At 47.2% G+C, this 14203-nt stretch overlaps 1 long non-coding RNA gene across 1 annotated transcript; it reads right to left on the reverse strand.

Moving 5' to 3' along the window:
- Positions 1–214: 214 nt before the first annotated feature.
- On the reverse strand, positions 215–6818 carry LOC132658484 (uncharacterized). The gene is made up of 2 exons (XR_009598171.1): positions 6425–6818; positions 215–5952 (listed from the first exon to the last, which is right to left on the reverse strand). It is a non-coding gene; the product is annotated as an uncharacterized LOC132658484 (long non-coding RNA).
- Between the last annotated feature and the right edge of the window lie 7385 nt (positions 6819–14203).

Here is a 14203-nt window from a genome sequence, read left to right on the forward strand (position 1 = left end):
TGGAATGGCCTGGCCAGGGTCTGCAGGCATTGGCTTGGTCAGGGGATGAGAGTTAATGGGCTTCACAAGTGAAGTCTGTGGGCCCTCTCAGCCTCTCTGGCCCACCTGCAGGGGCACCCACGTTAAGAGGGGTGGGCGAGCTGCTGAGAAGGAAATTGTTATGCTCCGAGCCCGTATCTCCGAACCCACCGAGAGAGCAAGTCCACCACAGTAATGCAAAAACAAGAAGGGAGTTTATCTCTAGCGCGCTAGGGCTCAAGTCTCATCCCACACAAGGGAATCCGACAAGAGCCACGAACAAAGGAGTATGGTGGCTTATATACAGGCAGTTCTTTGTCTCAGTTACAGGAGTAGCTGGCATTACATGATTGGCCAGGCAGGATGAGGGCATATCCTGTCTCTTTCTGGTAAACATGACTCAGGTCCTAGAGATAACATTCCCCCCTGTCCTTAGATCATATAGAGGAATCTTCCTCTAGGTCCTGAGACACAGTTTGATATTGTTGTCGAAGCACAAACAGCTGTACTGTATTTATGCGTTCCTTTACAAAGGCTACAAGTCTATTGATAATACATGGGCCGAAGGTAAGCATTAGTAAAAGTACTAGCAGGGGTCCTAGCAAGGTGGAGATTAAGGTAGTCAGCCAAGGGGATTGTTGAAACCAAGATTTAAACCATCTCTGTTGAGCCTCACGTTCTCGTTTACATTGGGCTAGTCCTTCTCTCACTTTGGCCATAGATTTTCTAACTATTTCTGTATGATCTGCATAGAAACAGCACTCTTTTCTTAGGGCAGCACAGAGTCCCCCTTGTTGCAGAAAGAGCAGATCTAATCCCCTCCTGTTTGCTTTTTTTTTGGATTGAACCTTATTTTGACTTGTGCATAATTGCAACTTTCACAGCTAAAAGTTGGATCTCCAACTTTAGACCCTAGGGAGGGGCTTGGCGAATGAAAAATTAAGTAAATCTCGATTTCCTACTTCTCAGCCCCGAGGTCCATCATTAGAAGTAACACAATCCCAAGTTTTACAATAAGAGTCTTGTGCCCCCCCACAGGTCTTCTAGTTATGCCTGGGTGCTCCTGGGCATGCCCAAAACCCTTGTTCTCGGAGATAACCCCTAGCCCAAGGCACATTTACCATTACCATTGGCTTAAGGTCAAAGTATAAGTCTGGCCACCATGTGTTTGGTGGATGTATTGCGGTAGTGGAGTTTAGCACCTCTTGTGTTAGTCCATTTTGCAGCTTCCAGGTGATTTTGACGGGTTGATGTGGGTTCACGCTGGCAACTCCGGAGCAGAGTAACTGGGTCATCCACAAGAGGGCCCAGTCGAGTTGTCCTGGTCCTGTTGGCGCCTTCGAAGCTTTAGCCTCAAGGGGTTGGACGGGTGCAGAGATGCTTCCCATTTTTTTTTAGCGTCTTCTTGCTCTGCTGAAGCAGCTGGGCGTACGTGGTTGCAATGCACCCAAGGCCCGATACCGTCAACCTTTAGGGCAGTTGGGGTGGTAAGAAGAACAACATAAGGACCCTTCTATTTGGGTTCTAGTGCCTTGGTTTGGTGCCTTTTGACCCATACCCAGACTCCTGGGCCAATGTCATGTGAGGGAATAGTTCCCTTATTTTGACCCACATGTATTTTCCGGAGCAGTTTTCAGACACGAGAGTGCACCTTGCTTAAGGCCATCAAGGCCTCTTGGAGTTGCCCCAACGTGGGAGGCGGTAGTTTTTTTCCCTTTAAATATTGGACATACAGGGGGAGGTCTCTCATACAGAATCTCAAATGGGGTCAGATTAAGTTGATAAGGAGTATTACGCGCACGGAAGAGGGCGAAGGGAAGGAGGGTCACCCAGTCCCCGCCAGTCTCTATAGCCAATTTAGTTAAAGTTTCTTTTAGAGTCTGATTTATTTTTTTTACTTGCCCTGAGCTCTGTGGACTGTATTCACAATATAGCTTCCATTTAGTCCCCAGGGCTAGGGCAAGGCTCTGAACTATTTGACTCACAAAGGCAGGTCCATTATCAGAGCCGATGGTCACTGGCAGCCCAAACCTGGGAACTATTTTTTCTAAAATCTTTTTTTGCCACTATCATCGCGGTTTTTCCCTTTGTAGGAAAAGCTTTTACCCACCCTGAGAAGGTATCCACCAACACTAACAAGTACTGGTAACCATACTTGCCTGGCCTTACCTCGGTGAAATCTATTTCCCAGTGTTGCCCTGGTCCTTCTCCCCGATACCTCAGTCCTGTATGTTGTCCTTTTCCTGGCCTCATCTGTTGACACGCCTTACAAGCATGCACTATGTTTTTTACAGTTGTCTGGTGCCGGGGAAATCGCAAGCGCGCAGTTTGAAAGAGCATCAGTCTTTTTTTTTTCCCAGATGAGTAGACAAGTGCAAATGCTCCCATAGTTGCCGTCCCAACTGAGCAGGGAGTATCAAGTAGCCGTCTGAGTCTCGGTACCATCCATCTTTATCTTTTTGAAGGTTGGTGTGTTCTTGGATCTAAGCAAGGTCTGTGGATGAATACTCAGGGGTTGGGGGCAGAGTTCCCATACCTGGAGGTGGAAGTCCGATCGCCAACACAGGGGTGATGAAATCTTCATCAGCTACTTTTCGAGCTGCCAGGTCTGCGGCACGATTCCCTCGTGCAGTGGGGCTGTCACCCTTCTGATGTCCAGGTACGTGTACTATTGACACAGCCCGAGGCATCTGTACAGCCTCTAAAAGTCTACGGATTTTAGGCAAGTTTTTAATTTCTTTTTCTTTAGCTGTCAAAAACCCCCGTTCCCGATACATCGGGCCCTGGATGTGTACCGTGCCAAAAGCATAGCGACTGTCAGTGAAAATAGTTATTCTTTTTCCTTTGGCTCTCTCTAATGCTTGAATCAGGGCAATTAACTCTGCCTTTTGTGCTGAGGTATCCGGGGGAAGGGCCTCTGCCCATATCGTCCGTCCAGAGTCATCTACTACTGCGGCTCCCGCCCATCTCTGTCCATCTTTTACATAACTGCTGCCGTCTGTGAACCATCTTAGCTCACTGTTATCCAGTGGAGTATCGCTTAAGTCCTTTCGCATTGCTGTTACCCCAGCCAGTATCTCATCACAATTATGGAGGGGGCTATTTTCCCCCGGATTGGGCAAAAGAGTGGCCGGATTTAGAGTGCAGGGCATTTGGAAATGAATCCGTGGGGTGTCAAGTAGCAAGGCCTGGTAGTGCGTCAAGCGGGCATTAGAAATCCATTTACCTGGGGGTTGCTTTAAAACTCTCTCTATGGCATGAGGAGTGTAGACCAAGAGTCTCTGTCCATAAGTCAGTTTATCAGCATCGTGGACTAAGAGCGCGGTGGCCACGATGATATGGAGGCAAGGTGGCCATCCGGCTGCCACCGGGTCCAGTCTCTTGGAAAGGTAAGCTGCAGGTCGCTTCTGTGGTCCTCATCTCTGTGTTAGTACCCCTTTTTTTATCCCCCACTTTTCATCTACAAATAATTGGAAAGGCTTAGATGGATCAGGGAGGGCAAGGGCAGGAGCCTCTAGCAAGGCTTGCCTGAGCTCTTGGAAGGCCTCTTTTATTGGCTCAGTCCATTTCCAGTCCTTGTTTTTTTTGGTCCCCTCATATAGGGGCCTGGCCTTTTCTGCAAACCCCAAGATCCATAACCGGCAATATCCCACCGTTCCCAGAAATTCTCTCACTTGTCTAGGGTTAGCCGGCTCAGGGATCTGGAGGATGGTTTTTTCCATAGCCTGTGTTAGCCACCTCTGGCCCTGTTTTATCTTATAACCGAGGTATGTAACCTCTTGCTTGGCAATCTGGGCCTTTTTGGCACTGGCCCTGTAACCTAAAATCCCCAAGGTTTGGAGAAGGTCACCTGTTGCCTCTTGGCACTCTTTTTCTGTAGCCGCCGCCAGCATAAGGTCATCAACATATTGTAATAAAACAATGGTAGGGAGTTCAACCCGATTCTCACGGAGGTCTTCGTCCAGGGCCTCGTTAAATAACGTGGGTGAGTTTTTGAAACCCTGTGGTAAGCGAGTCCATGTCAGCTGCACAGGGGTCTGACCACCGTCCTCCTGCCATTTGAAGGCAAAGATCTCTTGGCTTGCGGGGGCAGGAGGCAAACTGAAAAAGGCATCTTTTAAATCTAAAACAGTGTACCAAATGTAGTTTGGAGGCAAGTTGCTTAGCAATGTATAAGGGTTAGGAACCATAGGATGAATATCATTCACCCGTTTGTTGACTTCTCGTAGATCTTGAACCGGTCTAAAATCAGTTCCCCCAGGCTTTTTTCACAGGCAACAGGGGAGTGTTCCATGGGGACCGGCACCTTTTTAGGACCCCAGCGTCTATGAGGCGTTGTATATGAGGAGTAATTCCTTGTCGAGCCTCCTGACTCATGGGATACTGTCGTACCCTCACCGGGGAAGCACTGGCTTTCAGTTCCACAATGATAGGGGGCCTCTGTTTGGCTAGTCCCATTCTTGCAGTTTCAGCCCAGGCCTGAGGGTATCTTTGAACCCATGGTTGTACTTCGGGGCTTATTGTCGCTGGGGCCTCTGGCAAGTAGAGTCTGTATTCATCTTTTAATGCCAGACACAGGACCTGAAGAGGATGCCCGGTCCCATCTAAAACCGACACTTGTCCATGGTCGAAATGAATTTGGGCATTTACTTTAGACAGTAAATCTCTTCCCAACAAGGGCGCTGGACACTCAGGTATCACCAGAAAAGAATGGGTTACCTGGTGGGCCCCCAAGTTTACATGCCGTTTTGTAGTCCATCCATATCGTTTAGTCCCGGTTGCTCCCTGCACCTAGCTACTTTTTTTAGACATGAGTCCATCTTTTTGGTTTAAGACTGAGTATTGGGCTCCCATGTCCACCATGAAGCCAACCGGTTTCCCCTCCACATTTATAGTTACCCAGGACTCGGGGAGGGCTTTCGAGCCCTGACCCCCCTAGTTGCTATCCTCACCCGTGTAGAGGATATGACTGTCTGGAGAGGGAGTCTCGTTCTTGGGGTTCTTGGGCCCCTCTTTTTGATTTTTACGGTTTTCTTCAGCTCTAAATTTTTTTTTTTTAATGCGGTCCTCTCTCTCTTCTGGGGTCTCTCTATGATTAAAAACTCTCTCGGCTGCCCTCACTAGATCTTGCAAGGATTGTTCATTTAACCTCTCTATCTTTTGTAACTTTTTTTTAATATTGGGGGCTGCTTGATTTACAAATGCTAACATAACTGCCGCTCATGACTCATCTGCCTGTGGGTCTATAGGGGTATACTGTCTAAAAGCTTTTATTATCCTTTTTAGGAAGGCTGCTGGGCTCTCATTTGGCTGTTGTCTCACTGGATTTATTTTGGCCAAATTAGTTGGCTTTTTGGCGGCCCCTCTAAGGCCAGCCATGAGAGTCTGACAGTACACTCGGAGGCGCTCCTTACCTTCAGCGCGTTTGAAGTCCCAGTTGGGTAGCACCAAGGGGAACCCCTCCTCAATGAGGTTAGGCTGTATTGTGGGCCTCCCATCCACCCCTGGCACATTTTTCCGGGCTTTTGACAGGATCCGTTAGTGCTCCTCTGTAGTAAAAAGTACCTGTAACAGTTGCTGACAATCATCTCAAGTGGGATTGTGAGTAAACAGGATAGACTCTAAAAGATCAATAAGACCCTGCGGTTTTTCAGAGAAGGAGGGAGTCTGGGTTTTCCAATTGTACAAATCACTAGTGGAGAAGGGCCAATACTGATATGTCCGTTTTCTACCCTCTCTGGCTGGCCCCGCCCCGTCCGGAAACGCATGAATGGTGGAGGAGGGAACCTCCGGGTCTTTTTCTGCTACGCCGGCCTTTTTTTTTTTTTTTTTTTTTTTTGCCTTTCTCCAAGTTCCCTAGGTGGGGCCCCTTTTTCTGGGAGGAGCTGAAGGCTTGGTTCTCTTTTTGGCTTCTCCCGATGAAACCTGTGGAACCTGTGGAAGCTAGGGCGGGGAAGAGGGAAGGCAAGTGAGGGGCTGAAAAACAAAAGGTTTTAGCCAGGCCAGGGGGTTTTGCACCAGGTCCTGTCAGATTAAAATGTATGGAGTTTGGTCTGGCTGGGTGTCCTGAAGGGTAGGGGGTGAGCACCTTCTCTCTGACCGCTTGAATAGTAGGCAGGCTGAAGGTGCCTTCTTGTGGCCAGCTGACATCAAAAGCAGGCCACTCGGCAGAACAAAAAGTTACTAACTTGCTTTTTTTTCACCAGCAATGATAGATTCTGTGCTCTAGACTTGAAATCAGAGAAGTGGTTAATCATAAGAGATAAAGGAGTAGAAGTTGTTTGTCCCATGATCACAGAAAAGTACACTGGGAGCCAACAGAGCACACAAAGAGCAACGCAGACACCACAAATAGACAAACAGATAACAAACGCAAGGTGGCCACCGACAATGCACTCAATCTTACCTGCAGGATGTTCACAGAGCCAGCCGCCTCCCCAGCACGAAACTGGGCCCCGGCCTTAAGCTGGACTTAATCCAGTAACCAGAGCCAGCTGCCTCCCCAGCACGAAACTAGGCCCTGGCCTTACGCTGACTTAATCCAGTATCAGAGCTAGTTGCCTCCCCAGCACGAAACTAGGCCCCGGCCTTACGCTGACTTGCCTCTGCACTTTACAGCCAGATGCCTCCCCAGTAAGATACTAGGCCTCAGACTTAATCTGGGCTTCTGCAACGTTAGCACCGGTGCTCAGAGCTCTTATCTCCTAACGAGGTTACTCCCTTCTACCAGGAGAATTGTCCTCCCCGGCGGGACGGAGATCCCGGATGAGCCCCCAAATGTTATGCTCCGAGCCTGTATCTCCGAACCCACCAAGAGAGCAAGTCCACCACAGTAATGCAGAAACAAGAAGGGAGTTTATCTCTAGTGCGCTAGGGCTCAAGTCTCATCCCACACAAGGGAATCCGACAAGAGCCACGAACAAAGGAGTATGGCGGCTTATATACAGGCAGTTCTTTGTCTCAGTTACAGGAGTAGCTGGCGTTACATGATTGGCCAGGCAGGATGAGCGCATATCCTGTCTCTTTCTGGTAAACATGACTCAGGTCCTAGAGACCGTCGTTTGGTCCCTAACAGAAATCTCTCTCTCAGGCTTGCCAACCGAATAACCCCAATCATGACAATTCAGCCTGTAAATGAGATGCTCCCTATATACAAATGGACACGGTTCAGTTTCAGGCTCCTCTCAAACCCAAATCAAGTGATATTTTATATATACTAAATGAGAAAGTAAATTAAATAAGTGTAGCCTATTCATTGTTTTCAGTATACTTAGGATACTTTCTTCCTTTGTTTTGGTCATTTTTGAGCCACTTTCCTGTTCCGTTTTTTGCTTTGTCTGTATTTTTTGGTCACACCACATGGCTTGCGGGCCCTTAGTTCCCTGACCAGGGATGGAACCCAGCAATGGAAGCGTGGTGTCCTGACAACTGGTGTGTGTGTGCCCGGTCGCTTTGTTCATGTACGACTCTGTGACCCTGGGGACCGTGGCCAGCCGGGTCCTCAGCCCACAGGATTCTTCAGGCAAGAATACTGGAGTGAGCTGCCATGCCCTTCTCCAGGGGATCTTCCCAACCCAGTGATTAAACCCACAGCTCCTGCATTTCAAGCAGATTCTTTACTGACTGAGCCGCCAGTGGTTGGTGGTTTCGTCACCAAGTCAGGTCTGACACTTGCAGCCCCACGGACAGTAGCCGGCCAGGCTCCTCTGTCCACGGGATTCTCCAGGCGAGAATCCTGGAGTGGGCTGCCATTTCCTTCTCCAGGGCACTGAGCCACCAGGGAAGCCTCCTAGCCACTGGACTCCTAGGGAATTCCCCACTTGGTAGTCTTGGACTGAACCAACTAGCTTTACTGTTACCCTTCCTTATGCGTAGATTCAGGCAGAGTATGAACATGGGGTAGGAGCAAGAAACATGAAAAATGGTAAGAACCACTGCGGCTGCTGCTGCTAAGTCACTTCAGTCATGTCCGACTCTGTGTGACCCCACAGGCGGAAGCCCACCAGGCTCCCCTGTCCCTGGGATCTTCCAGGCAAGAGCACTGGAGTGGGTTGCCATTTCCTTCTCCAATGCAGGAAAGTGAAAAGTGAAAGTGAAGTTGCTCAGTCGTGTCTGACTCTTAGCGACCCCATGGACAGCAGCCTACCAGGCTCCTCCACCCATGGGATTTTCCAGGCAAGAGCACTGGAGAGGGTTGCCATCGCCTACTTGGTAAGAACCACTACGGTTGCTCAAAGCAGCTCATATTACCTGTTAAGTCCCCTTATTACCCCTCTCTCCCCAGAAATGTTTACGGATCAGCAGCATCTATTGATGGTCACAGCTGAAACTGCTGAGGATCGTTTACTCATCAAGCATGTATAGAGAACTTACTATATGCCAGGTACTGTATGAGGCCCAGGGACCCAGCTTCAAACAAGAAGGGAACAGTCTCTTCCTCTGGAGTTGCCACCAAGGGGCTCAGGGTACCAGAGAGGAAAGGGGAGTTGTCCAAAGCCGTCTTGCCCCTGAATGCAGGAGCTGGAAAGGAAATTCAGGTCTGCCAGCCTAAGGTAGGGCTCCCCTAAGCCTGCACCCTCCCCCCCAATGGAAAAAAGTGTCCCCAGTCAGTTCCTCTGTGCCTGCCTACATGCTGCTTGTAGGACCATGATGACAGAGAGCTGGAGGAAAGTCACATCCGAAATCATATTGTTATGGGGCTTCTGCCCTGTTTTCTATCTGAACATGCAAAGCAGGTCACCAGCTGCCAAATGGTTGCTGCCCAGGCTTGCTAATTACAGAAAGATACTTGAAAAAAAAAAAAAAAAGCCCTCAAAATATGCATAGAAAGAATTGCTTAAGAAGAAAAATCTCTTTCTAGACCAAGACACTGGCTCTCTTTAGAGCTCAAGGAGTTTAGAGGTGGAGGAAGAAGTGAACTGACCCGAGACGGAGGTCAGAGTGGACCTCAGCCAGGAGTCGTTTCTTTCTGATTGCTGGTCCCTGGTGCCCTGGGCCATCAGTCTCTCCCCCTCCTTCAGAGGATCAGGGCAGGAAAATAGAGAGGGAGCCAGAGGTGAGCCCTAAGAAAAGAACAAATAATGACAGTACCTTTTACTTACTAGCACCTTCTGTATGTCTACAGTTTCATTACGCTCAGCATGTCATTAAGTCCCCACTTCAGCCGGAGAGATGGGTGCTACCTCTCCCCATTGAGGAAACCAACTGGGACCTTCCTCTCACTTTCTCAGCCAGGAAGCAGCAGGACTTGGACCCCAACCTGAGTCCATTCGACTGGAACGAGCATCCTTCGTCCATCACAGTGCAATATAATGGAGAAAGGTTCCTGAGAAGATGCGATGGGAAGGAGCGTGACGAAAGCGAGGGGAAGGGAGAAGGCTCAGGTGGTGAATCAACAAATGTTTAATGAGCACGTGTTATATACAGGCGTGCCACCAGGCATCTCCTGCGAGGACGCCAAGGAAGCCGGGCCCTCCTGCCGCCCCCCCACCTGGGCGCCGGGCCAGCGCTCACCTGCCAGGCAAGCCAGGAACGGGGGCAACACCAGGGATTGCCCTCTGTTCCTCATCCCCCACTTCTGTTAACTTACGCCACCTTGATCCTTCTGTGTACCATCTGTTTACCCTGCTCATTTGTAAAATGGGGACAGTCGGGTGCCCACTTCATTAATGCAGAAGTAGATAAAGGAATTAGTGCAGCCCAAGGCACCCAGCAAGTTCTCAGGGACGGAACAGAGCCAGAATAGCCATAGCGGATTCTCAGCTCGATCGTGTTAGCTGTCGTTACTGTGCTTTCTTGCCTGCCTATTGAAATGATGGGGAAACTGACACTTCAGGCCTCAGAAAACAAGATCAAATACAAGGAAAACTAGGGGTGGGTTTGTGGCCAACTGGTCTACTCTCCTCACTAAATACAGCTGGTGGTGTCAGGTATCTGCAGTTCCCCATGATGCAGGATCCTATGTTCCTCTCTGTCTATTCAGAGTTTATAATTTCAAGACCCAAATGAAATACAAGCTCTCTAGGAATGGGCTCTCTGACAAAGTATCTTTCAAAGCAGCAATGTACAGTAGAAATATTTAGAAATTTTTAGCTTTGTGCAGCCACATTTTAAAAGATAATGGCTATTATAATTTAACATACGTATGCAATATATCCCAAATGTTACCATTTCATTGTCTACTTGATATAAAAATGACTAATAAGGGATGTTGCACCCTTTTGTCTGTATCAAGCCTTAAATGCCTAGTGGCTATTTTATCCTCACAGCACATCCTTTTGGACCAGCCGTATTTCCAAAGCTATGTGTGGCTGGAGGCTACCATTCTGGACATTGCACCGTTAGAGCAGGCCGCGACTGTTCCTTTAAAGACCAAAACATCTCTCATTAATTGGGGATGTGTGTGTGGATCATTAGAGTAGCAGGTGGTCTGGCTGGTCTCTCTGCCCCCAGGGATTGTGTGAAGAAGGAGCCTGTTTCTAGCCAAAGCAAATCACACAACCCATCTTAAGGCCCTGCTGATAATACATTCATAGAGTTTCACACCCCAGCACACAAACAGGCTCTGGCTAAATAGGCTTTTAAAAATGCCTTCAGATGTATAACCACCCCTACCCCAAACCAGCTTCACAGAGACAAGACTTCTGCATCCCAATACTCCCTTTTAAATGAGCTCTCAAATCTCCCACTTTCTCTAGCTCCCTGGCAAAGACACAGTTGTGAATATTTTTTCTTTCATTTGATACAAGTTTCCTGAGCACCCTGTATGCTGGGCATCATGCTAGATGAATAAGCTATGGCTCCTGGCCTCAAAACTCTCAATGAAGGACACAAGAAATATCAGGATCCGCCTTTATTTTTCTGATCTTTTTGAAATTCCAATCAGAATTATCATGAGTAGATCCCAGACTGGGAACTGCTTGGCCTGGGAGCTGGATTCTGCTCTTAGTTTGGATTTCATTTGTTCATGTGCTAAACACTCTGTTCCCTCTGGGCACCTAAATTAGCTGCCCTGAACTATCTCCATTACATAGTTCAAGGTCACAGCACATGCCGGTTCCCCAGGTCCATCCAGATAACCTGGAGAAGGGATGCTTATTCAGCTGTGTCTCTGACCCAGGCTGGTCTGGACCCCAGGGAGTTGCAGTTGCCATGTGGAAGCTGAGATGGGGAAGCCTACGAGAGGAGCAAGTTTGGAGGCGAAGATCAGGAGCTCAGTTTGAAAAATGACAAGTGAAGGTGTTGAGATGCCTATTGAACATACAAGTCTAAATTTCAGGAATGGGAACCCAGCTAGAAATAGAAATCTATCAGACATCAGCATATAGATGACATTTAAAACCAGAAACCTAGATAAGATGATGGAGGGAGAGAGAAGACAGGAAAAATAAGGGGTCCAAGGGCTGGGTCATGTAAACATCTGGGGGCTGGAGGAATGATGAGACCAGAAAGGGTTCTGAGGAAGTGTAGGCCTCAGAGTAAGAAGGAGGCCGGAATAGTGAAGCGTCAAAGACCCGAGGGAGGAAAACGTGCCACAGAGAGGGGCATACACAGCAAAGGGCATACACTCCAGTTCCGTGGCAAACTAAACGAGAACTGAGACTTGCTCAATGGTTTTAGCAACATGGAAGTCATCAGCAAACTTGATGCGAAGAATACCTTTGGATTGCTGGAGGCAAAAGTCCTTTTGTAGTGGATTCAAGACGAAATGGAGGGTAGCTATTGAATACAGCAAGTATAGACAACCTTTCAGAGTTTTTGCCATGGTTGGGAGCAAAAAGATGGGCTATGGCTACAGATGAACATGAGTTTTGTGTTTTAGTAAGAATGTGAGAAAGTGCAGCCTGTTCACGTGATGATGGAAAAGACCGAGTAAGAAAGGGGAGTTTTAACAACGTAAGAGAAGGCAGGGTATTTTCAGGAACTATGTCTGTGAATAGAGGAAAGATAAGGGGACCCAGTGCAAAGGTTGAGATTCTGGACCAAAAGGAGCATAGACTACTCCTCCATAGCAAAGGGAGGGAAAGTAGGACTTCCTGGTATCAAAAATCCAGAAAGACAAAGCTAAAGGCACCAGATGAATAAAACAGTATTGAGGAAGAATTTATTGTGCATAAGAGAACTGAGAGTTTCACAACGCCCATTGCCATCTGGGAGTTTTCAAATTCAAAACTGATAGGAAACTCAGTGGCACAATGTTACAGACTGGCTTATAGAGTGGTTACCCACTCCAGTATTTTGGGGCTTCCCTGGCGGCTCAGCTGGTAAAGAATCCACCTGGATTGCAGGAGACCTGGGTTTGACCCCTGGGTTGGGAAACTCCCCTAGAGAAGGGAATGGCTACCCACTCCAGTATTCTGTCCTGGAGAATTCTGACCTCCTGTAGTCCACCGGGTTGCAAAGAGACGGACATGACTGAGCAACTTTCACTTTCACTTTATAAAGTGAGGAAGTGGCTTAAGCTTTGCAATAATCATCACAATGGGAGTTTCAAGATGGCAGGAAAGTGGTTAAAAGAGATTATTTTACTTCTGTTTAGGAAGGTGACTGAAATTTCTCTTAGGATCATCAGAGACATTTGCCAAAAATAACCTAAGTTATGTTTCACTTTTGTTCATTAAATAAGCTTGATTTAGTTTTGCTTAGCTGGCTGAAATGGTTGTGCATGCTCAGGGAATTTTCAAGTCTAGTCTCTGTTTTGCATTTAATTTTAATGTTTCCCTATGTGTGCAGGCACGCTAAGTCTCTTCAGTCATGTCTGACTCTCTGCGACCCCAAGGACTGTAGCCCACCAGGCTCTTCTGTCCATGGGATTCTCTAGGCAAGAATGCTAGAGTGGGTTGCCATGCCTTTCTCCCTACTTTTGGCCATTCTCTTAGCAGGCTCAGAGTATGACCAACTAGCAGAGTAACTCTCGGTTACCACTTTTAATATAGTCAGGCCAGAGAAAAACACAATCACTGTTTCCACCAACTGAGTCATCTAGACAGAGGGCCACATCATCACTGTTATTACAGATACCTTTATTGTTGAATTTTCCAGTTGTCTGATCCTGGTGTGTGAGTGGCTGCTGAAAGGCATTTAAACCCCTTGAGAAAACACAAGGCATTAGAGAGGTTAATATGACGACTATACGGAGAATAATAGCCAAGGATTGAAAAGTTCCTTGGAGCAGAGATTCCCAAGAGCCAACATTTAACCAATGAATAAAACAAATAGGTTATAGTCAGATTCAGGCTTTACCTGTCTAAGTCAACCTACACTTTTGTGGATAACGTGTAATTGGGTTTCTTTTATTTGCGTTATTTACATAGAAACACATGAAGCATGAGCAGTCACATGTCCTCAGGATTACTTGAGACAGGATGAACAGGAGGATGCTTTATTTCAGGAGGCAGTGTACAGGTGAAAGAGTGAAAGCATCAGTCGTTCAGTCATGTCCAACTCTTTGGGACCCCATGGAATATAAATATAGCCTGCCAGGCTCCTTGGTCCATGGAATTCTCCAGGCAAGAATACTGGAGTGGGTTGCCATTCTCCTCTTCAGGGGATGTTCCTGAACCAGGGATCGAACCCAGGTGTCCTGCATTGCAGGCAGGTTCTTAACAGTCTGAACCACCAGGGAAGCCCAGTGTATAGGTGAGCTTCCATCTAAATTAGGTCACTATATAGAGTGATCATTCAGGTGATTTAATAAAGACACTTCTATGGAAACAAAAGAAAAACAAAGGTTAATAGTTAGAACAAATTATTAACTCAATTTCTGAGTTTGGAGAACAGCCAGTTGAGAAAATTTCTAGACTGAGTTCAAAGCTTCTTTAGATGGTGGAATGAGGAAAACAGTTTCAAGCCGATGAATTCTCCTGCTTTGCAGTTTGACTGTCTTTGATGACATCATCATGAGTTCTGGTGAACTCTCTCAAGTGACCCACACAGAAACAGAGATGAAGTTTGTCTATCTGTGATCTGTTGTGATTTCTTTGAGGTTTACGGGTAAATTACAAAGCCTCAAAAGCAATGAACAGACTAGAATCTGATAACAGGTACACTACACTTTTTCTATTAAAACAAATTTTTTCTATAGTCATTCCATTTTTATCAAAGATAATTACAGCGGAACTAATTTATCCGTAACATAAGTCTAGTTCTAATAAGTGGCCTAACTATTTACATAAATATAGCAAGA

The sequence above is a fragment of the Ovis aries genome, chromosome 23 (assembly GCF_016772045.2).
Source record: "Ovis aries strain OAR_USU_Benz2616 breed Rambouillet chromosome 23, ARS-UI_Ramb_v3.0, whole genome shotgun sequence".
Lineage (NCBI taxonomy): Eukaryota > Metazoa > Chordata > Mammalia > Artiodactyla > Bovidae > Ovis > Ovis aries.